Raw genomic sequence first — 23223 nt, forward strand, 5'->3', positions numbered from 1 at the left:
CCTTCCCTTCTATCTTAGAATCAATACTGCCCATTGGTTCTCAGGCACGACAGCGGTCAGGGCTAGGCAATGGGGTGAAGTGGCTTACCCAGAGTTAGCCAGCTGGGAAGACCAGGTTGGAACCCAGGACCTCCCTTCTCTAGGACTGGCTTTCAATCTGCTGAGCCATCCAGCTGCCCCTAGGTAACATCCCTTAAAGAAAGTGACCTTGGGAAAGCCACTTGATCTCTTTGGGCCTCAGTTTCCTCCTCTGTGAAGGACCTTCTCCAAAAGAAGAAGGACCTTCTCCAAAGCCCTTTCCCTCTCTAAAGCTGGGATATGCTGGCCCACAGCATCTGCCCTACTGTCTCGGTCTTGGGGCTACCCTGGTAAGAGAGCTCTTCTGGGGAACCCTTCTCAATGCAGACCTGGACTTCTCGGCCGTGGGGACCTGGGAACCTGGAGAGCCGCCTTCCCAAAGCACCGACTTCCCGTACTTCTACTGGCTTTCTCTACTGCATGGAACACCATCCCTGTGAGAGGGGGTCTGTGGGCTGCCCAAGGGGGCCGGGACCCCACAAGGCGAAGACCCCTCCATGGGCAGAGTGGGCCCCTGGGAAAGGAGCGCTGGAGTAGGAGGCTCTTTGGGGCGCCACCCTCTGCTCCCCACCACCATCACACCTTGATCTCTAGGGGCACAGTGGGCGCTTCACTGCTGAACCTTCCAGAGGAAAGCCAGCGGGAGAGCGCCGGGCACCGGGCACCTGGCAGTGATGCCTCTCCCATGGCAGGGAGGGCGCTGGGTGCCAGCCGGTGCCTGCTCAGGTTGTCCTCCGCCATGGGGGAGGGAAGAGGCAGAGAACAGCAGGTGAGGAGGAGGCAGTTCTGAGGACGCTCTTTGGTTTTATAATTGGAGCCTTCCATGGATGTATTTTAAGCCCACACAGCATCGGCGCCGCGGGAGGCGGCCGAGCATCTCTGCTGGAGAGCTGGGGCAGGGGAGCGCGGCGGACCCTCTCCTGCCCGAGAGCCCCATGCCCACGGGCCGGCCCACTCCCCAGCCGCGTCCTACCTCAGAAGACGGATCCACACATGGTTGTGGCCCCGAGGGCGGTGACTGGCCCTTCACACTGAGCCTGGCCAGAGCCCAGACCACGGCCATGCAGTCCGCCTCCTGGCCCGGGCTTGATGCCCTTCTAGCTTGGTAGGATCCCCCCCAGCGTGTGCTCTGGGGGCCCAGGCAGGGGAGCCCGGGGGCAGCCCCACATCACAATGAGCCAGCAGAGAACGCCATCAGCGGGCGGGTCATAATCAGGGCTGATTTCTGTAGAACCGGGCTGGGAGGCTGCGAGTCGGCCCCGACACTTGCTCTCTGGCCTCCGTGCCATGGGGAGCTCCAAGCTGGGAGCTTCGTGAGGGTGCCGCCCGGCTTTTCCCATCATGGACTCCGAAGAGCCGAGGTCGACGGTCATTTTACAGATGAGGAAACTGAGGCTCAAAAAGAGTCAGTGGGCCCAGGTACCACCACTAGTGAGTGTTTGAGATAGGAAAGGAACGTGGCTCTTCCTGACCTCAAGTCCAGCGACGATCCAGGACACCGGGCAGCCGCAGCCAAGGTTATCTAGGTGGCCGCAAAAGCAGGGCTACGATTCGGACCTGGGCTCTGCTGGGGCCAAATCCTGGACACTTTTCACAAAGGAGCAGCCTCGGATTTGAGTCTTGACTTTGGCATTTACTAACGGTGTGGTATTGGGCAAGTTCTTTAACCTTTGCCTCATTTTCTCATCTGTAAAATAAAACTGAGACATTTTCTCTCTGACAAAGATGTTTTGAGGCAAACACCTTGTAAATGCTAAAGCACCATCCAAACTCCTTAGCCTGGCATTCAAGGCTCCTTAAAACCTGCCTTGGGGTACCTGTGCCACTGGCTAGAATGTTGGGTCTGGAGGAAGGAAGTTGTTGCTGCTGAGTCATTCAGGCATGTCCGATTCTTCATGCCCCCATGGAACCCTTTTATCCTCTGCTCCCTCTCAAAATCCAAGCTCATGCTCATTGTTACTACCCCATCCATCTCATCCTGTGCCCCCTTCTCCTTTGGCCTTCCTTCTTTCCCAACATTAGGGTCCTTTCCAATGAGTCCTGTCTTCTCATTATGGGCCCAAAGTATTTAAGCTTTGGTGTCAGTATTTGTGGGTCAAGATCTGTGTTCAAATCTGGACTTAGACATTTACTAGCTGTCCTAGGCAAGTCACTTAACCCTGTTTGCCTCAGTTTCCTCATCTGTAAAATGAGCTGGAGAAGGAAATGGCAAACCATGTCAGTATCTTTGCCAAGAAAACCCCAAATGTTTTTTTTTAATGTCCAAAGTGTTGGACATGACTAAAATGATTGCATAATAACAAAACCTACCTTTCCATTTCATTTCTAGGTCCTGCCCCCACCCACATAATCTAATCTTCAGAAACTGGACTAGTCACCATCCCTGAGGCACATCCTATGTTTTCCTACTTTTGTCTTTGTTTGCTCTATTCTTCTTTCCAGCATACTATCTACCCTCCTACTTCTAAAAATTGTATTCTGGCATCTGGGTGGCTCAATGGGTATTGGAAGCACCTGGGCTTAAATCTGGCCTCAAATACTTCCTGGCTGTGTGACCCTGGGCAAGTCACTTAACTCCCATTGCCTACCTCTTGCTCTTCTGCCTTGGTACCAATTCTTAGTAGCAGTTCTGAGACAGAAGGTAAGAGTTTCTATTTTTTATTTTTATATTTTAAGGGTTTTTAAAAAATTGTACCAAACACCAGATATGCAGCTCTGTCTTGCCTCTTCCATAAGTGTTCCCTGAACATCCGAGGTGACCTTTCCTGAGCCCTTGCCTAACAGCTCTCATTATTCAGCATGCTCTGCTTTGGATTTGACATTCATTCATGGACCTTATTCCTCCCAACTAGACTAGGCTAAGTCTTAGAAGGTAGGGCTTTACTGACCTTGGTCTCTCCCCCAGTGCTCAGAGTAAGATTGTATACAGTGGATGCTTAATGGGTGTTTGCTAAGGTCAATTTACTCTTTGAATAAATACAGGGGAGTCAGGGATCATCTTAGAAGAAACTTCTAGCATAAAAGCTCTTGAATAAGCCTAGAAAATTAACATTCATTCATTCATTCATTCATTCATTCACTCATTCATTCAACACATCTTTATTGTTTTCAGAGCTTTAGGTTGAGTCCTGGGACAGAGAAAAGGTGTTGATATGATTGAATCCCTCCCCATGTGGGAGTTACAGTTTACTAGGGGGATTCGGCTTAACTTAATACTTAACTCTAAAGCAGAATGAGTACTGGAAAAAGGACAAAAACTAAGTGTTATGAAGGCTGAGAAGGAAGGTCGAATCAGAGGGAGTAGGACAGCATCCCAGAGGCAGTGATATTTGAGTTGGCTCCTGAGGAAGGTCTTGCACCTCTGGTGCCAAGCTGTGTAGTTTTCTCCTCTTTCTTCCTCCTCTAGTTCTCGTTTCCTTTCCTATTCATTCCTCTTAGTTCTAATTCCATTTTTACAGCCATTTAAAATGCCTGTGTTATTTCTTCCATAGCCTTGGCACATTTATAAATTTCTTTGAGGCTTTGCTTTCGGATGACATGGAGTTATTCTCTTTTCTGGGTTTGTCTCATGAGAGTCCCTACTTCCAGAATATTTCTTTATAATTAATGTCATCTTCTCTTGACTCATTTCCCTGTTATTTCTTCTGTTTACTCATTTCTCCAGCCTTATTTCCTGAATTGGGACATCATGTTGGGGGCAGGCATTGTACGCTTTTGGAAATAACTGTGAAGCCTTCTTTGCTACTTACCTATGTTATCTGGAGCCCAAGTAATGTACACTGTGTTCTTCAAGGACTTCAGGGGCTTCTAAGGAGTATCCTGACCTTAAGCGCATCTAAGAAGACCCCTTGATCATTTCCCTGAAGGTTTATGCCCTTCTCCCCAAGATTATGAACCCTCATTTGGGGTTAGGGAAAAAGCTGCAGGTTCCAGGAATTTGGGGAAAACTTGGTTCAAAGTCCCATCTCCCTGACTTTATCCACAACTTCAGGCTCTAGGCTTCCTTAGGTCTCCTCTGGGACTTGCTTTGGAAGGCTCCCAGGTGGGCTTGCTTTCTGGCTGGATCCCTTTCCCCAGTGTTTTCAGGCTCCTGGCTGTGTCTTTGTTTGGGACTAGGCTGGCTACGGGTGCTGCTTGGAGCTGCTCAATCCGTTCTCAGGCCAGTGCTCTTTTAAAGAGCCTCGCTGGAGCAGTTTGGCAAGAACTGGCTGTTACTGCCTCCCTTTATTCCCTCATCTGGACGAGAGCCTCTCAGACGGCATTTGATTTAGGCTCAAAAATATTCTTTAGATAAACTTACATACCACATACAAAGGCAAACAATCAAATAAAGACACAAAAGCTCTCAGCAAAAGAAGACCAAGTGAGGTAACAGGGCGCAACAAAAAATGCCTGAGCCTGCCTGAAACTCTGCTGCATCGGGACCTGCTTTCATCACACACACACACACACACACACACACACACACACACACACACACACACTTTATCTACCAATGTGTACTTGTTCTCTGTGCACACAATTCCGGTTCTGCCAGTTGCACATTTCATCACCTCACTTAAGTGTTATTTGAATTAGGCTTTGGAGGATGGCTGAGAATTAAAGAGAGAGAAGGAGAGCACTCTAGGCATCAGGAAGAGGGAGCAAAGGCTTTGAGGTGGTCACATTGATCCCTCCAAAAGAATGACTCTCCAAGCAAAGGGACAACGCCTTGTTCTTTATACACAGTCAACAGTTTGCCATCAGCATGTATTTGCTCCTGCCATTCCCTATGCCTAGCGTTCCATTCTCCCATCTGATGATAGAACTCCTATGATTCAAGTTCTCTGGTCAATGCCTCTTCCTCCAGGGAGCCTTCCCTGATCTTTCCCTCCCATCCCGCAGTGAAAGTGATCCCTTCCAGACTCTAAAAATGCAGATTTTTGTTCCCACTTCTCTTCAGACACAATTCAGTTTTGTGTTCTGTGAATGGGTGCGTCTGGGTGTATATGCATGCATGTGTGTATGCTGCCGAAAAACTACAACCTCCTTGAGGGCAGGAACTGAGTCTAATTTAGCTTTCCTTACACTCATTGTGCACCTAGTTGGCATTCTGTACTTGTCAAAGGAAGCGAGGAGGGACAGGAGCGATATCTTAGGAAGGTCATTGTAGAAGGGACACGAAAAACGCCAGGCACGAAGAGCGACATTTATGAGCTGCTTACGCTGTACAGAGAATGTACTGGTCAGAAGGAGAGACACAAGGAATCGGGGTTCGGGTGGGAAAATCTCAGACTACCACCGTCGGCGCTCAGCCCCCCAGCCCCATCTCTAGGTCCCACCCGAGAAGGCTGGCAAGCACTGGCCAAGGTGCTGAAGTCCAGGGTCTTCACTAGCTCCTCTCTGCAAGAAAGCTTTGAATGTCAGTTTCCAGAGACCCTTGATTCCCAGGCAGTCTGCGCTTCTCCCAAGAAGTGTGGAATTTCAGGTTCTTTCCCCAAATGAGTTCACAGTTGCAAAAATAAACCAGCCCCACTGAGCCTTTGTTCGATGACAGGGAGCGAATGTGGGCGCTGAGTAAAAGGGGGGAGAAAAAAGATGCAGATCCCCAAATAGAGATGGGTAGATTTGAGATGCCATGGATCAAGGCTGGCCCTTTGGACCACTGGACTTGCTAATAATTGGGCTCATCATCATTATAGTCAGAGTCCAGAGAATAATCACAAATCTCCTTTCTAAAAGTACATTGAAGGTAAGCAACAACCACTCCAATAGTCTTAGACCACATGGAATGCAAGATGAGGAAACTGAGGCAAACTGGGAGGAGTGACTTGCCCAAGGTCACATGACTAGTAAGTGTCTGAGGCCAGATTTGAACTCAGGAAGATAAGTCTCCTGACTCTAGGCCTGGCACTCCTTCCACTATACCATCAAGCTGTCCTAGGCCCTAGACAATTCTCTAAACCTCTCACTGGCCCCAGGCATCCTCTAAGACTAGAAGTCCTAAAGCAAGGATTGCTCTGCTTAGTGAGAGAAAGTTTCTCATTGGGAGATTTCTATGATAAATTTATCAAAGCATAGGACCACACATCCAAGACTGGAACCACTTCATTTTACTGATGAAGACACGGAGGCCCAGGGAAGTTACAGGACTTGTCCATCTTCTCAAGTTAGGGACAATCGAGCTTGTAGAAAACATTCTTGATTATCTAGACAACTCCTTGAAATAACAAAAACTAGATGGGAGGAGAGACTTCAGCACTGTGCCCTGTTATATTTAGGGGTAGAGAATTGGGACTGAGTCAATGAGTCAATGGCTATTATTAAAACCCCTCCTTTCCACTTGGGTGGCCCTCTAGTTTCCAAAGGGCATCCCTAAGGAACATTGAAATGAAATGGAATGAGCCCTGGCCAAGGAAACAGGAGACTACTCTTGAGTCTAGTTGAACATTGATTTGCAGCTTCTGTCCAGGATATGTGCATTGATAGATAAGCTCAGTAGCCCATCCATACAACTGCATGTCTTCCACTTGGTCTATCTGTGTGGATTGCTAGGCTGATCTCATTTGAGTGTCTGTGAATTTCATTGAGGAGACCCAATTGATTGATGAAAACAATTTGCTTTGATTTTCATTATCATACACAAAGAGGAACATTAGGAGGACCCCTAGCTTTTCAAGGAGTCCTTCATCCTTTGGCAGTGTGCATTTGATATCTTCCGGGACAATGTCAAACATTTTTAATGAATCTGTCGTCCTGCTTTATGTCTAGGTGGGTGAACAAATGAATGAGTGAATGAATAAAAGAAGAATAAACAAGTGATTGAGTGAGAGTGAAAAGATAAATGAGCAGATAAAGAGATGAATGAACAAGTGAATGATAAGGAAATGAATGAACAAATGAATAAGAATGATATGTAACTCTTAGTAAATGAACAAATGAATGAATAAACAGATAAGGAAGTGAGTGAACAGCTGGATATTTAACAAATGAGTGAGTTCACAAATGAACCAAGAGGTGAACAAACGAGTAACTAAAATGCCTTCTAAATCCTCTAGGAAAGATGAATTCATGGAACATTAGAACACCAAAAAGTAGAGTTAGAAGGGACCTTAGATGTCATGTAGTCGGTCAATCAATCAGTTGAGCCAAACCCCTCCTTTCCAGATGAACAAACTAAGGGCTGGAGAGAAGGGATGTGCCCTAGAACACACACACAGGAGTTCTGACTTACCCAGGTTTGCTGAACCCAATTTCAAATCTCTTCCACTCTGCCACACCGAATGTTGGCTACAATTGACTCTGTCCTATTTATTTAAAACCTGGAAGCCTACAATTGGTCTAGATCAGGCGTTCTTAGCTTACTCTCCACAGGCCATCCCCTAAGGGGTCTCGGAGTAGATTCAAGGTTGCATCTTTCTTTACACTAACCTCTAATGGAAACAGCCTTTCCTTCAATTATGAAGGGAAGTAACAAACATTCTGAGAACATTTTCGAATCTCCCAATAAACCAGGGCTCTAGGTTTATTTATGAGCCACCCTGCAGAGCTTCCTAGGGTGAAAGGGACTCGGTCATCTGTGGAAGAGAGGCCACAATTTGAAGTCAGAATTTGGAGCCCAGGTCCTCTGATCTGCCTGCAGATTTCATGGGTCAGCTAGAAGCTGCAGCTTGCTTTATTTTTGTAGCATTTTTAAACATCCAATCCGACTGCACCAAGGAAAATTAAGAGGCAGAGAAGGAAGAAAGAGCCCAGCAAGACGAATTAGACCCAGCTAGAAAATGACAACAAATCTGTTTCCATTTAGAAGAACAACTCTCATCAATGCCGACTTCCTTGGAACGCCGCGTGCCGGGTCTGAACTCGCCTTTTCTAAGGTTACTGCCATCCTTGGCACGCTGTGGGTTTTGTAAACTCCATTTCCAAGTGCATTATCTGCAAATACCAGGCATTTGGAAGTCACATGCCAAACATAATTAAGGCAGACAGTTCCTCTTGTGTGTCTTTTCAGTTCAGGTTTTCATTTCTGTGAATATGAGAATTCCACTGAATGCCAGCAAGTGGGCTAGACTTGGATTGGAGTCAGAGGTCTGCCAGTAACTAACAAGTCTCTACTTCTCTTTGGGGCTCAGTTTCCTTCTCTGTAAAAGGATAGCTGGACCAGACAATTTCTAAAGTTGCTCTCCAGCCCTCACATTGTCTGATACCTTGCTGTGGCACCTTGACCATGGAACATCCTTTCCCTAGCCTCAGTTTCCTCATCTGTAAATATGAATAATGGCAGCTTTGTGCCAAGGTGAAGAGGTTTGATCACTGTCTGTGGTACAGAATTACCCCATATGTTATCAAAGAGAATTGTTAGGATGTTTCCTGATGTTAGCAGTTGGAGGAGTAGATGTAGTTGGAAGCCATCCCTTGAGTGTTTGTGACACTATGTCAAGAATGGAGTAGAGTGGGCAGAGAATGGAGTGTTAGTGTCAGATGTGAAGTGACACATGGTGTGACTTAGAGAGAGGGATTAGTGTTACTATTGTTTGTAAGGTGGAGTGCAGATCAATCTACGTGATTGTGTGTGTGTGTGTGTGTGTGTGTGTGTGTGTGTGTGTTCAATCTGGGATGATGCCTCTGTTCTAGCGAGTCATCACAGGATTATAGAGTTGGAAGGCAGCTTGGAGGTCATCAAATCTAGTCTAACCCCTTCATCTCGTCGAAGAGCAATCTAAGTCTGAAGACATCAAGTAACTCGAACTGAGAGCACACAGGTAAGAAGTGGGCAGAGTATGGATTTGAGTCCAAGTCCTCTGATTCCAAATGCAGCATCCTTCCCACTGCACCATGTCTCCTTCCACTGGGGGATAAAAGCGAGGCTGATCAATGATCATACATCTGCCAGAGCTTGGTCAACAAAATTCCTTCAATACTAGACTGTGCCCCAGGCTCATTAGATAAAGTATGGGAGCATCTGCTTCCAGGTATTGCCTTAGTTCTCAATTATTCTTACTCTTCAAAGGGAGGTCAATTCCAAACCTTCAAGGATCTATGCCTGAAAGTCTCCTGAAATGCACCCTCAAATTCTACCCCACCCCAGATGTGCGCGTGCAAGCACACATGCACACACACACACACACACACTTTGTCATTATACTTCTTACAGTATTCTATAGTCTGAATACATTCTGTCCATAACAAAGCACCTTCTTGTCCTGTCTCCCAAAAGTTGGTGCCAAACCCCAACTAATCCTCCATCCACCCTCTGTCTCCTACATGCTCTCGCTATGCTTTTTTGACTCACATTGCCAAAGATGCTCAGGGATAACCAAGATTAGAAGGAAAAGGGAAAAAAGAGAGCGAAATTTATAGCAAGTTTCTTTGATTCTTATTTCTTAAATATATACAGATCTAAGTCATGGATAAGAATACAAGCCATTCCTCAATTGATAAATGGTCAAAGGATATGAAAAGACTGTTTTCAGATGCTGAAATCAAAACTATCTAGACTCATATTAAAATGTTCTAGATCACTATTGATTAGAGGCATGAAAATTAAAACTATTTTGTTCACACCTTTCAGATTGGGTAATATGATAGAAAAGGAAAGTAAAAAATGTTGGAGGGGATGCAGGAAAATTGAGACACTGATGCATTGTTGGTGGAACTGTGAATTGATCCAACCATTCTGAAGAGCAATTTGGACTTATGCCCAAAGTTCTGTGTAGACCCTTTGACTCAGCAATACTACTACTAGTAAGTCTGTATCTCAAAGAGTTTTTAAAAAATGAAAAACATCTCTAACTACAAAAAATATTCATAGTAGTGCTTTTTGTGGTAGCAGTGAATTGGACACCCATTAACTAAGGAATAGCTGAAGTAGTGGAATATGATTTTGATTGAATGTTATTGTGCTAGAAGAAATGATGAACAGGAAGTTTTCAGAAGAAAACCTGGAAAGACTTCCATGAAAAGTAAGTGAGCAGAACCAGAAGAACATTGTTCATAGTAACAGCAATAATGTATGATGATCAACTGTGAATGACTTAGCTATTCTCTGAAATATAATGATCTAAGACAATTCTGAAGGATTCATGACAAAAAATGCTCTCCGCGTCCAGAGAAAGAACTGATGGAATGCAGATTGAATCATACTTCTTTTCACTTTATTTTTCTTGTGGTTTTTTTTGGTCTGTGTTTTCTTTTATAGCATGACTAATATGGAAATATGTTTTGCAAGACTGCAACCTATATCAAATTTCTTGCCTTCTCAAGGAGCAGGAAGTGGAGGGAAGAAGGGAGAGAATTTGGTCCTCAAATTTTTAAAAAAATAAATGCTAAAAATGTTTACATGTTTTGGGAAAAATGTTTTTTTTAATGGCCAGGGACTATTGTGGCAAGAAAGTCCGTTTTATTTCAACCAAGAATATACAAGGTAGTTCAAAGTTTATTCCATGCCTTGTTATAACCCTAGGCAAGAAGATAGGGGGCACATAGAGTATCTAGGGGGCAGCTAGTGGATTGAGAACCAGATCCTAGAGATAGGAGGTTCTAGGTTCAAGTCTGGACTTGGACATTTCCTAGCTTGACCCTGGGCAAGTCACTTAACCCCTATTACCTATCTCTTACCACCTCCTCTTCTTTGGAACTGATACACATTATTGCTTTTGAGATGGAAGGTAAAGGGTTTGTTTGTTTTTTAAGTCTGTCTGTGGGGTCACTGGGCTACAGTAAGAGTAAAAGAAGGCAAAACTCAAGGTAAGATGAAATTGCTTGTTTACTCCCCACATGGAGGCTGTTTTCAAAAAAAGCCACTCATGTCAAGAAGGGAAAACTACAGGACCTTTTCCTCATTGCCACAGGGCTAACATCAGCCATCAGGATCCGGAGATCATCCCATCATTCTCTTTTAGCCTGGGGAAGGAGGGGAAGGCAGGCAATTCCCGGGGGAGCGGGGGACATCACTGAGCTCTCTTTGCCTTCTGGAGTCCTCTTCAAAGGCCACACTTGCCCACCCTAGCTCGCAGGGAGATGGTAAGGAAAAGAGAAGAATGAGAGAAGAGTAAGCCCCTTGGCTCAGGTGTTAAATCAGGACTTCAGTCCCAGGGAAGACACTTAGCTGATTGTGCAATATGCACATAATGGATGACATCATCTCTTCATTGGCCATATGCTCATGGTGAGTAATGATTGACTTGGGGACCAGTGGAGGAGAATGTGGATGAAAATAATCTTCTTACTTAAGTTTCTGCTCACACCGCACAATGTAGTAGAAAGAGCCCTGGATTTGGAGTCAGAACTTGGATTCAAGTCCTGAATTTGGGACTATGAGTCAATGACTTGCCAGTCATTCTCTCTGGGCCTCGGTTTTCTCATCTGTAAAATGGGGATAATAATAGCACCTACCCCTCTGCAAGGATTCAAATGGGATAATGGATATTAAGTGACTGACTTCCCTGGCTTCCTTTAAGTTCCAACTGAATTCCTACCTTCAACGGAAAGCCTTTTCCCAATCTCTCCCAATTCCAAACCGTTTTCTCTTTTAGTTATTTCCTATTTATCCTGCACATAACTTGCTATGTATATATTTCTTTGCATGTTGTCTCCTCTGTTAGATGGTAAATTCTTCGAGGGCAGGGACTGTCTTTTGTCTCTTTTTGCGTCCCCAGTGGTTATTTAGTGCAGTGAATGGCACACAGTAGGACTTAATTAATGTCGATTGATTAACTAATCATAACCTTTAAAGTGTTAAGTATATACAAGTTCTGATTATCTTGATAAAGTCACCCAGGGCCCTGGCAGGATCCCATCATTGGCCCTCTCCTTAGTCCTCCTCTTTCCCTCCATTATCAACACCGATCTACTCATTTCTGAAGGGCCTGCCTTGTTTCTGGGTGTCTTGATTGGCTCCGAAGAGGCCTGGAAATGACCGGGCCAGCTAGATGACCTGGGCTGGAGGCCTGGCCTGGTCACTTCCCAGTTGTGCAGCCAGACAGATCACTTCTCTGTGAGCCTCCCATTCCTCATTTACCAAATGGAGGTGGCTGACCTCATCCAGTCTTGGAAGGACCATAAGAGATGGCGAAGGTTTTGCCCACTTAAACCGATATGGAAACAGAGGAGACTCCATGTGTTTGTGGTTAGGAGTGCACGTCTGTGTGTGCATGCGTGTGCTCCCGGGAACTCATCGTGAACCATGGACTGGAACCTACTTGGGAGCAGAACTACAATCTGGGGCCAACAAGTGAGGTTGGTGGCCTTTGGGGTTCCACCGAAATCTCTCTTGTAGCTTTCTAGACTCTCTTTAGAAGTCTGAAGTGAAGGTGGACCAGCTTCCCGGAGAGGCCCAGAAGCAGATCAAGGGGTGCCCCTTTGCCCACACTCCCTTCTCAGTCCTGGGTGATGAAGAGGGTCCCCAAAGGGGCATGTTTTCAAAGCTCTGAAGATACATCACTTGGTCCCACTGCAGAGGCTCCCTCCCCCACAACTGCTCCGAGTCCATATCTCATGGAGCGTATAGTTTCATGGCACCAAGATGTGGTTGTGATAAGCCAACCAAATGGTTAGACCAAATGGTTGCTGAGGCCTCTTCCAATCCTTCCAATCCTCCAAATCTGTGATGGGGTGACAAGCCAAGCTTTTGCCAGCATTTGTCCATGGCTAAAGAGAGGATGTCCTTAGAGCAGGGTATGAATATCATCAAAATGATGCCATTGATGGTTGCGTAGCTATTCCCCAAGCTCATCCCTTGCATAAATAAGAGGCTCTGCCTTGATTATAGTCATTATTCCTTTTCAAAAAGTGTTTGTGTTTCACTGAAATGGATGAATTTCCAATAAGGGCGCCAAGTTTAGCTTGAACAAAGAGCTTGAACCTACTACTTGCTTTCACTACTCACTAGAGTGCCTGGGTAGTACAGTGGATAGAGTGCTGGTCCTGGAGTCAGGAAGCTCTGAGTTCAAATCTGACCTCAAATACTTACTGGTTTGTGACCCTGAACAAGCCACTTTACCCTGTTTGCCTCAGTTTCTTCATCCATAAAATGAGTTGGAGAAGAAAATGGCAAACTACTATTGCCCAGAAAACCCCCAATGGGGTCAGAGTCAGACATGACTGAACAACAATAACAAAAACTACTTTTTGTGCCCCTTTCAACCCTCTATTTTTTGGAGAAGAGTAATATTGCATGATAAAGTTCACTAGGTAAATTAGAGTCAAATTGATATAAGCTGAGGATTCAGAGTAATAATATTTGTTATTTGCTAGATCAATACAAGACCATTGAATATAACAATTCATCATGGGGATAGCATTATTAAACATTGGAGGAAAAAGCAGGGAAACCACAGAAATTATTAGCATTTTTATATATTACCAACAAAGTCCTGCACAAAGAGATAGAAAGAGAAATTAATTTAAAATAACTCTAGACATTAAAAAACACTTGGGAGTCAACTGACCAAGACAAACCCAGGAACTATATGAATATAATTACAAAACACTTTTCACACAAATAAAGTCAGATCTAAACCATTGGGAGAAGCTTAATTGCTCATGGATAGGCTGAACCAATATAATTAAAATGATAATTTAATCTTAATTAATTTACATATTCTTTGCCATACCAGTCAAACTATCAAAATTATTTTGTAGAGTTAGAAAAATAATATAACAAATGTGGAAGATCCAAAGTTCAAGAATATCAAGGGAATTGATGAAAAAAAATGTAAAGGTAGGTAGCCTAGCTTTAGCAGATCTTAAACAAAATGGTCATCTGAGTAAGCTCCTGCTGGCTAATAGAGTGCTGGATCAGTGGAATAGTATGTGTGAACAGTGCATAGTGGTAAATGACCATAGTGACTTAGTACTCATAAATGCAAAGATCTAAGCTTTGAGATAAGAATTCACCAAAACTGGTGGGAAAACTGGAAAGCAATTCAGTAGAAACTGGGTATAGATCAACATCTCACACTGTCTACCAAGACAGGTCCCAAAATGGGGCCATTGTGGAAACAAACATTTTGTTATTATTGTCAAATGCTTATTTATTGCAATAATCTTTTTCATAGCTTCCAACTGGCTGGGCATTTCATAGTCCCACTATCACATATAGCAAATTAGGAGATCATGGAATATTTTATGTGTCAGATCTATGGCTAAGGGATGAATTTTTGACCAAACAAGATAGAAAGAGCATTACAGGATATAAAAAAGATAATTTTGATTACATTAAATTAAAAAGATTTACACAAACAAAATCAAATGCAGCCAAGATTAAGAGGAAAGCAGAAAATTGGGGTGGGGGTTTACAGCAAGTGTCTCTGATAAAGGCTTCATTTCTCAAATATCTACAGAACAGAGTCAAATGCATAAGGATATAAGTCATTTGATAAAAAAGATATGAACGGGCACTTTTCAAGTGAAAAACCAACACCATCTATAGTCATATAAAAATGCTTCAACTCACTATTGATTAGAGAAATGCAAATTAAAACAATTTCAAGGTATCACTTCATGTCTTTCAGATTGGCTAATCTGACAGGAAAGGAAAATGACAAATGTTGAAAGGGTTGTGGGAAAATTGGAATACTAATGCACTGTTGGTGGAATTGTGAACTGACCCAACCATTCTGGAGAGCAATATGAAACTATGGCAAGAGGGCTGTAAAACTACGTATACCCTTTGACCCAGAAATACCACTGTATCCCAAAGAGATTTTTTAAAAAAGGAAAAAAGCTTGCATGTACAAAAATATTTTCAATAGCTCTTTTTGTGGTGGCAAAGATTTGGAAATCAAGGGGAAGCCTGTTAACTGGGGAATGACTGAATAAGTTGAAGTGTATGACTCTGATGGAATATTATTGTGATAAAAGAAATGATGAGCAGTACGCTTTCAGAAAACATGGAAAGACTTCTACGAACTGATGCAAAGTGAAGTGAGGAGAACCAGAACATCGCACACAGTAACAGCAACATTGTACAACAATCAACTGTGAATGACTTAGCTTCTCTCCGCAGTACAGTGAGCTAAGACAATTCTGAAGAACATCTGATGAAAAATGCTCTCCGCCTCTAGAGAAAGAACTGATGGAGTCTGACTGAAGATCGAAATATACTTTTTGTTTGTTTGTTGTTTGAGCCTGTGTTTTCTTTCTCAACAGGACTAAGATGGAAAGATATTTTGCCTGACAACACACGTATAACCTATATTGAATTGCTGGCCTTCCGAAGGAGGGGAGAGGAGAGAAAGAGACTTTGGAATTCAAATTTTTTAAAAAGCAAATTAAAAAATTGTCTTTACATGTAATTGGCAAAAATGTTTTAAAATAGTGTTTGTGTCTCATGAGAATGTATGAATTTCAAACAAGAGCACCAAGTTTAGCCCTTAAAAAAAGGCTTGAACCTAACTACTTACTGTACCCCACCCCCAAAACACTCTGTTCCTTTCTTTTTTCAGAGAAGAATATTGCGATAGGAATAGACAAGTTGAAGTCAAACTGAGATGGGTTTGGGGTTCAGAGTAACAACAGTCTTTGCTACGTCAATACAAGACCATAGGGTATAACGCGTTGTTCATCGTGAGGATATCATTAAAAACTGGAGGGAAATGACACAATATCCTCTAGGAACTGTTGCAATGAAATTACATTATGTAAACATTTGTATTTATATGAGAATTCCAAGAAGAATTTCTGTTGAATTAAATCTCATCACCCAAGGAAAAGACAGGATGTCTATGTCAGCGAACCTCTTTCCACTGTCTATAGACTGTCAGGACACATTCAGTTTCTACCCCAGCACTGCAAGCAGCCCCGAAAGCTAATTTCAGGGGAGATGAGAAGCCCTGGGATTTACCAAGCTAAGTGCGGTGGAGACTGTCACCATTGCTCTGATACCATCCATTTCAGCCCCAGAAATGTCTACCACGTCTTCATCACTAAACAGAATCCCGTAGAGGATCCAGGCACGAGCATTGACTCCCTCTGTCATTGGTCTCATGAACTTCTGCCCCACTTTTACCCGAGATAAGTACCTAGTTTTCCCCATCTTCTAAGAACCACAGGGCATGGCACACAAGGAATTTTCCCTTCATTCTATCTAACTCATCATTCACAATCCTGGTGATAATGATGATGAACCTGCCATTCTGGGCAATCTCCCATGTGAGTGACAGGTATTGGCAAAGGGCCAGGCTGTCTATGAGAAGATAAGGGGAAAGTGCTGCCTGAACTCGGAGCAGCTGTAGGTTTCTCTCCATTAATTCCAATTCTGTTTGCAGCTGCTGCTGCACCATATTTTCTTTGATGCAGCTTTGTGTCCTTTCCTCCCGAGTTGGCTGTGAAGGAGTCTTGCATTCTTGATGAAGAGCCCTAATCTAGAATCAAATATGATGTGTTTTAGGTAATTGGGCATCAAAAGGACCAAATGTCCATAGAATGCAGGCACAAAGAGCAGCCTGTTCCCTGGAGAAAGGAGAAGGTTGGAAGTCTAACCTATTGTGGGTAGCCTGGAAAGGTAAGAGGGTGGTGCAGAAGTACATCTCTGGGAGAGGCACAGAGATGAGGGAGTCTGGCCGCTCCCTCGTGTGGCAGCAGTTCCTGGAGCTGAAGGGACAATCCAAGGTTGGGGTCCTTCAGTTCCTCTGCTGTGAGTGTCAGCGTCAGCAGGTTACTACACAGGCTTGGGCAAATGTGTATGCTAGGGGCTGTGAGGGTTAGATCAATGTAGAGTCACTACAGAATGACTTTGATAGTAGGGAGTAGCCCTCCTAAAGGGAATATATAGCACCCCTTGTGGCATCTGGAACTTGGAATGTATCAGGCTACTGGAAATCCTTTTCCTGGTAGGTCTCTCATCTTTCTTTACTTCTGAAAGTAGTTCACTCAAATTGACATCTAAGTCAGGAGGAGAAGAGGAAAAAATAGCGCTGTCCACCAGGCATCACTGCCATCAAAGGCACTGTAGGAATCCCAGTTCCTATTTAATCTGGTGGCTTCATTTGCATCACTATCCTCATATAATAAATCTTCAGGTTGATAATGTAGAATGGAGAAATAGGGCTTCTGGTCACTCTCTGATAACTTGCATTGGTCTGAGTCAGGGCCGAGAGTGGGAAGCTCCATTTTAGCTCTCTGCCTTTGGGCAAGGGCTCTTCGGTCTTTGGCTCACGTGTTTCATCCCCTTCTTGGATCAGCTTGTTCTGCAATTCTGCCTACTCACATGGTGAACAATATGAGAGAAGAAAGCCAAGGTGAAGTTAGCTGTCTTGCTGAGGTCCAAATTGGCTATCGTTAAGCTGTACACAGTCAAGATGCAGAGGATGCTCATTGGAAAGATGAGTTGATTTGGCAGGAAGGAGTCAGTCTTCTGCTCCTCTCCAAGTCCTCTGTCCCATCCTTGGTTGCCTTTGGTTGGCAGGTGGTGGTGGAACCTGTTTTTCACTTCCTCCAAATCAAGCTTTTGAGTCCTTGGCTACCCAGAGTCTTGTTCCCAATTTCTTTTACATGTTTTCAGAGCTAGTTTCAGGGGTTGGAAAGTTTTTGGTGTTTCCAAGGTGGAACCACATGCAATACCAAACAAATAATTTGTCTAGATGGATATCAGTTTGTTTGTTTTTTTCCTCCTACTATAAGAGTAGACTGAAAGGGAAGAACTTCTGGCTCCTTGAGGAAGCAGGATGTGACCTTTTTATGTTTCTCTTGATTCTTGTATTTGAAAGTAAATTTTTTCTATTAAGTTCTGGTCTTTGCATCAGGAATACTTATAAGTCCTCTATTTCATTAAATATCCATTTCATACCCCACCTTCCAAGGATTATACTTAGTTTTGCTGGACTGAGTATTCTTTGTTATAATCCCAGCTCTTTTTCCTTTCAGAATATCAAGCTCTCCACTCCTTTATTGTAGAAGCTCCTAAATCTTATGAGATCCTGACTGTGTCTCCATGGTATTTGAATGGCTGTTTAAAGCATTTTCTCTTTGTCCTGGAAGCTCTGGGATTTGACTACAATATTCCTGGGAATTTTCATTTGTAGATCTCTTTCAAATATTGGTAGATTCTTTCAAATTCTATTTTGCCCTCAGGTTCAAGGATATCAGGGAAGTTTTCCTTGATAATTTCTTGAAATATGATGACTAGATTCTTTCTTTGTTCATGGCTTTCAGGTAATCTTCATGTAATCCAATAATTCTTAAATTATCATTCCTTGATCTGTTTTCCAGATCAGTTGCTTTTCCAATGAGATATTTAACTCTCTTCTTTTTTTCATTCATTTGGCTTTGTTTTATTGTCTCTTGATGTATCATGGTCTCATTAGTTTCCACTTGCCCTATTCTAATTTGAAAATAATTATTTTCTTCAGTCAGATTTTGCATTTCTTTTCCATTTGGTCAATTCTGCTTTTTAAGATGTTATTTTTTCTCAGTAAATTTGTGTTAATTATCTTTTCATAGTTTTTATTTCTTTGCCTTCACTTCTTTACTAACTTTTCCACTACCATTCTTTTTTTATTTTGAAAATAATTTTTTAGTTCTTCTGGGAACTTGTGTCCAATTCAGATTTATTTCTTCTTTGAGGTTTTGCTTGTAGCTGTTTTGATTTAATTGTCTTCTTATGTCTTGATCGTCCTTCCCCATAGTAACTTTTTATGGTCAGGTTCTTTTTTTTTTTTTACTCATTTTCCCACCCTGTTCTTAGTTTGGAACTTTATGTTAATTTGGGCTCCGTCTCAAGCTTCACCTTTTTTTCACACTACTTTTACTTGTTTTCAGAACTAGTTTTAGAGGTTAGGATTTTTTGGGGGTGTTTCCAAGGTGGTATAATATGGGGATAGGTGTGGTAATAGCTCTCTTGGTCTAAAAATCTGGTTTTTACCCAGGAAAGGACCCTGATCCCTTGGAATTGCAATGGATGCTTCTCCTCATGGAATTTCCTCCCTTGGGCCTGGAAATTATATTGTTTCTTAGGGTTCTTTATCCCTTAAAGCAGGAAGTGATACTACTTCTCAGGGTTTCTACTTCCTCTTGACTGAAAGTGTTCCCTTCTACCCTTGAATTTTGATTCAGAATTAGGCAATGGAGTTGACAATGGGTGTTTGGTCCTATATCCAATGCTAGCCCAGAGGGGACTTTTTAATCTCATTCTGATCAGTTACCAAGGCCCTTTACTATCTCTGGCTTGAGAACATCCATCTGTGGTCATCCATGTGGACTCTGGGATAGCTTCCCACTTCCCCCACCCTGTGTTCTAACATCCAGTGTTGTCTTGGGCTGGAAGAATATCTCATTATGACCTTTTACTGGCTTTACTGACCACTCCAGAATTTGCTTTGAGGTGTTATTTTAAAGTTTTTTGGAAGGACAGCTAGGTGGCTCAGTAGATACAGCTCTAGACCTGAAGTGGGAAGAACCTGGGTTCAAATATGGCCAAGATACCTCCTAGCTGTGTGATCCTGGGCTCATTTAACCCCAGTTGCTTAGTCCTTACTGTTCTTCTGCCTTAGAAGCAATACTTAGTATCAGTTCTAAGACAGAAGGTAGAATGTTGGGAGAGCTCAGCTTTCTCTACTCTACCATCTTGGCTCTGCCCCCATAAGTCCTCTAAAATCTCTTCTAAAATTTCACTTCCTCTGCTTTTGCTGATACTTTCCTAGTCCATATGAGAGATGATGAGAGCCTGAACAAGGATAGTGGCAGCAAGTATAGAGAAAGAGATGACTGGGAGAGATATTGTGTTGGTAGAATTAAGGAGACCAAGAAACTGGTTGAATATAGGAAGTGAGAGAGAGGAAAGATTATGAATCTGAGTGATTGGATGGATGGTGATACTCTCAGTACCACCACAATACATGAAGTTTGGTTTAGGCAGGATCATAGGAAAGTAGAATAAAGTTGGAAGGTACTTAGGGATCTTCTGGCCCAATCTATTAATTTACTAGATGGAGAAATTGAAACCTAGAGAGGTTAACTGATTACCAAAGCTCAAATGGCAATGGGTCACAATTTCAACCCAGTTTATCTGACTCCAAAGCTGGCAATCTTCCTTTTGTACAGTGCTATCTTCCTTCAGATTGTGTCTAGTCTGGGACATCCTGAGCTTGAGGTAGTAAAGCCAGGGGCACAGGTCCAGAGGCAGATATGCATGTAACACTAAATCTCAAGAGAGAGGAAAGAGATGCATCTGCAGCTCTGGGAATCATTTGTGTAGAGATGTTAATTGAACCCATGGGAGCTAATGAAATCATCGTAGAAGAGGGTGTAGAAACAAGAGAAGAAGCCCCAAAGCAGAGCCTTGAGGGTAACCCATGAGAAGTAGAGAGATCCAGCCAAAGAAACCAAGAAGGAGGTGTCAGACAAGTAACAGAGCAAGAGACATGGAAGCCAAGAGAGGAGAAAATAATCAGGAAGAGGCAACTGGCTGGAAGTATCATTAGATGTCAAGGAGGATGCCATGTTGTTGTTCAATTGTTTCAGAGGTGTCTAACTCTTTGTGGCCCCCTTTTGGGGTTTTCTTGGCGAAGATACTAGAGAGTGATTTGCCATTTCCTTCTCCAGCTCATTTTACTGATGAGGAAATTGAGGTAAATGGTGAAGTGACTTGCCTTACTTCCAGGCCAGTATTCTATCCATGGAGCCACCTAGTTGCCCCAGATACAACAACAACAGTATCTCATTAGAAACCCTCCCAAGAAAGAAAATGAGTCTATAAGGAGACATGATCATTATCTTTAAATATCCAACAGCAAGAGGTGTTGCTTCCCACAATCGAAAAGAAGTTCCTTGAAGGCAGGTACTGTTTTTAGCATTTTTGACTTCCTTTGTATCCCCAGCAGAGCCTAGCACACAATACTGCCTAATAAAAGTTGTTGATTGGACTGATGGATCCACTGTTGGACAGTGCCCTTTATTAGAAGGCTCTTCCCCCAAAGAAATTGAATTCCATTTCTCCTTCCCCTTATGGCTCTGCCAACTTTCTTGCTACCTCAGTGCTTCTCATTCTACCTTCTGGAGCCACACAGAACAAGGCTACCTCTCCTAATCAATCAGCAAACATTAATTACCTAATGTGTGCTAGGTATTGAGGATCCAAAGAGAAAAAGAAGATGAGCCTACCCTCAAGGGTATGAGGGAAAGGAAAAATGAGGAAGGGAAAACACCATATAAGCCCCAGTTATGGGAGCAAAGGATTGGGCAGGTGCTGCAGTTAGGAAGGCTTGGAGGATGGGCCAGAGACACAACTGCACCTCTAACATCTAGGACTCACCTACTAAACACTGAGTAACAGAAAGGGGACAAACACAGTCTCTCCCATTAGAGAAGCTGTTGGCCAACAGTGGATGGGTTTTTTTCCCTTCTAACTTAATCCAAAGAGGAGCCATCTCAGTGGATATGGGATCTCGCTCTCTATCCCTATCCACCCCCCCCCCAATCACTGATCAATGGCCCCAGATGGGGGCAAGTAAACCAGCCTAGCTGAAGCAGCAATGGAGGTAGCATGTGTTAGCGAAGTCAAAACATTGCTTTGACCACTCCCTCCTCTCCAATCCTGATGGGGATAGCCTAGGACTACAGGATGGACCAGGAGCTCTGGAAATAGCAAGAGTCTTTCCAGACTATCCCTGCTTCCTTCCCAAACCCCAAAGCCACAATTGAAGGGAGCATCCTTGCTGGAAGATGTAACCTGGACACTGCCCCTGCAGTGCTGTAGCCCCTTACGCGGCAGCTCCACACTGCTCCTTAAGTCCCAGAAAAGAAGCTCTTGATATCCAAATCCTCAGCATATCCAATGATTCAAGGTGAGAATGGACTTGATGTTATCAGTGGAAATGACATGAAAGAAAAGCCTGCTTCTGTACCTTAAGGGGACTTTCCATCTGCCTGGTAATGGAACCCTCCTTGGTACATTGTCTCCCCCATTAGAATGTGAGATTCCTAAGAGGCAGAACTATGTTTTCTATTAGTATTCACATTCTTAACAATTTTTTTCTATTAGTATTCACATTCTTAACAATTTTTTTCATTTATTCATTCATTGAGTTGGATATATCTTACATATGTATAAATAATTGTGTCTATTTATATATATCTTATAAGAAAAACTTCCTAAGTTAGGGGACTCAGTGACTAGAGTGCCAGATATGAAGTTAAGAAGATCTGAATTCAAATCCTGCCTCAGACACTTACTAGCTGTGTGACCCTGGGCAAGGTACTTAACTCTGTTGACTCTAGTTTCCTCATCTTTCAAAAGAGCTTGAGAAGGAAATGGCAAACCAACCCAGTATCTTTGCCAAGAAAACCACAAAGGGATCATGAAGAGTAGGACATGACTGAAATGACTGAACAACAATAAGTAAAATGTGTAAAGGGTCTTCTTTGGGAAGCTATGAATTCCCCATCACTGGAAGTATTTAAGTACAAGCTAGATAAACCCTTGTTGGGGATATTCTCATGCTGATGTGGGTTTTGGTCTGGGAAGCTTAGGAAATCCCAGAGATTCTGAAATCTCAAAATATGGAGTCATAGTCATTTGTTGTTGCTCTTCTGAGAGCTCTGGGGACCAATGGCTCCCATTGCATTTAGGTTTGTTCATCAAAGGACTCTTTCCTGGAAAGGAGAGGCCCTCTCGACCCATATAGCAATGGGACTTTGGTGACCATCAACCTTATTCAAAGAATTAACCAACAGAGCTTCCAAATGTAGCTGGTGGGGGAAAACTGTCAGGCTGTCAAAGGAAAATGTTAGTTTTCTCAGCTTGGCCAATATCCTGGAAATTATAGAAAAAGCAATGTTTGTTTTTTGAAGGGAAGGTAAAGGGTTAAATAGTTAAATGATTAATAGTTCTGTTTTCTCTCAGGGTGTTTGGAACTCGCTCTGTTGGTAAAATAATTGTATGGACACGTGGGTGACAATTTCTTCTTCTCTTCCTTCCTTCCTTGGTAAATAAAAAGAACAAAGGCAAGACCAAGGAAATATTATTTCAACAGTCAGAGGAGGAAGTAGACCATACCATTGCCATTGACATGGCCTTAGATATGGAGTCTCAGGGTCTCTGGCTTGGCTTCTTAAGACCTGGATGACATCCTTTAATAGAGGAAGATGTCAGTGAGACCAAGAGAGGGAAATGATCGAGTGGGGCTGACAGATCTCTAAATTGTTTGAGCTCTAAATTCAGTGATCCAG

General features: G+C 43.2%; 1 protein-coding gene across 2 annotated transcripts in view; it reads right to left on the reverse strand.

Moving 5' to 3' along the window:
• Positions 1 to 23223, reverse strand: part of SHISAL1 (shisa like 1) — a 111650-nt gene that overhangs the window by 66549 nt on the left and 21878 nt on the right. Inside the window, exon 1 of one of the 2 annotated variants that reach the window (XM_007502775.3) lies at positions 1052 to 1230. The exons of the other annotated variant lie outside the window; for it this stretch is intronic. The gene's annotated coding sequence lies outside the window, so the exon portion shown is untranslated. Of the gene's footprint in view, positions 1 to 1051; positions 1231 to 23223 lie in introns of those variants that run through there. 2 annotated transcript variants of the gene reach the window in all.

The sequence above is a fragment of the Monodelphis domestica genome, chromosome 5 (genome assembly GCF_027887165.1).
Source record: "Monodelphis domestica isolate mMonDom1 chromosome 5, mMonDom1.pri, whole genome shotgun sequence".
Classification (NCBI taxonomy): Eukaryota; Metazoa; Chordata; class Mammalia; order Didelphimorphia; family Didelphidae; genus Monodelphis; species Monodelphis domestica.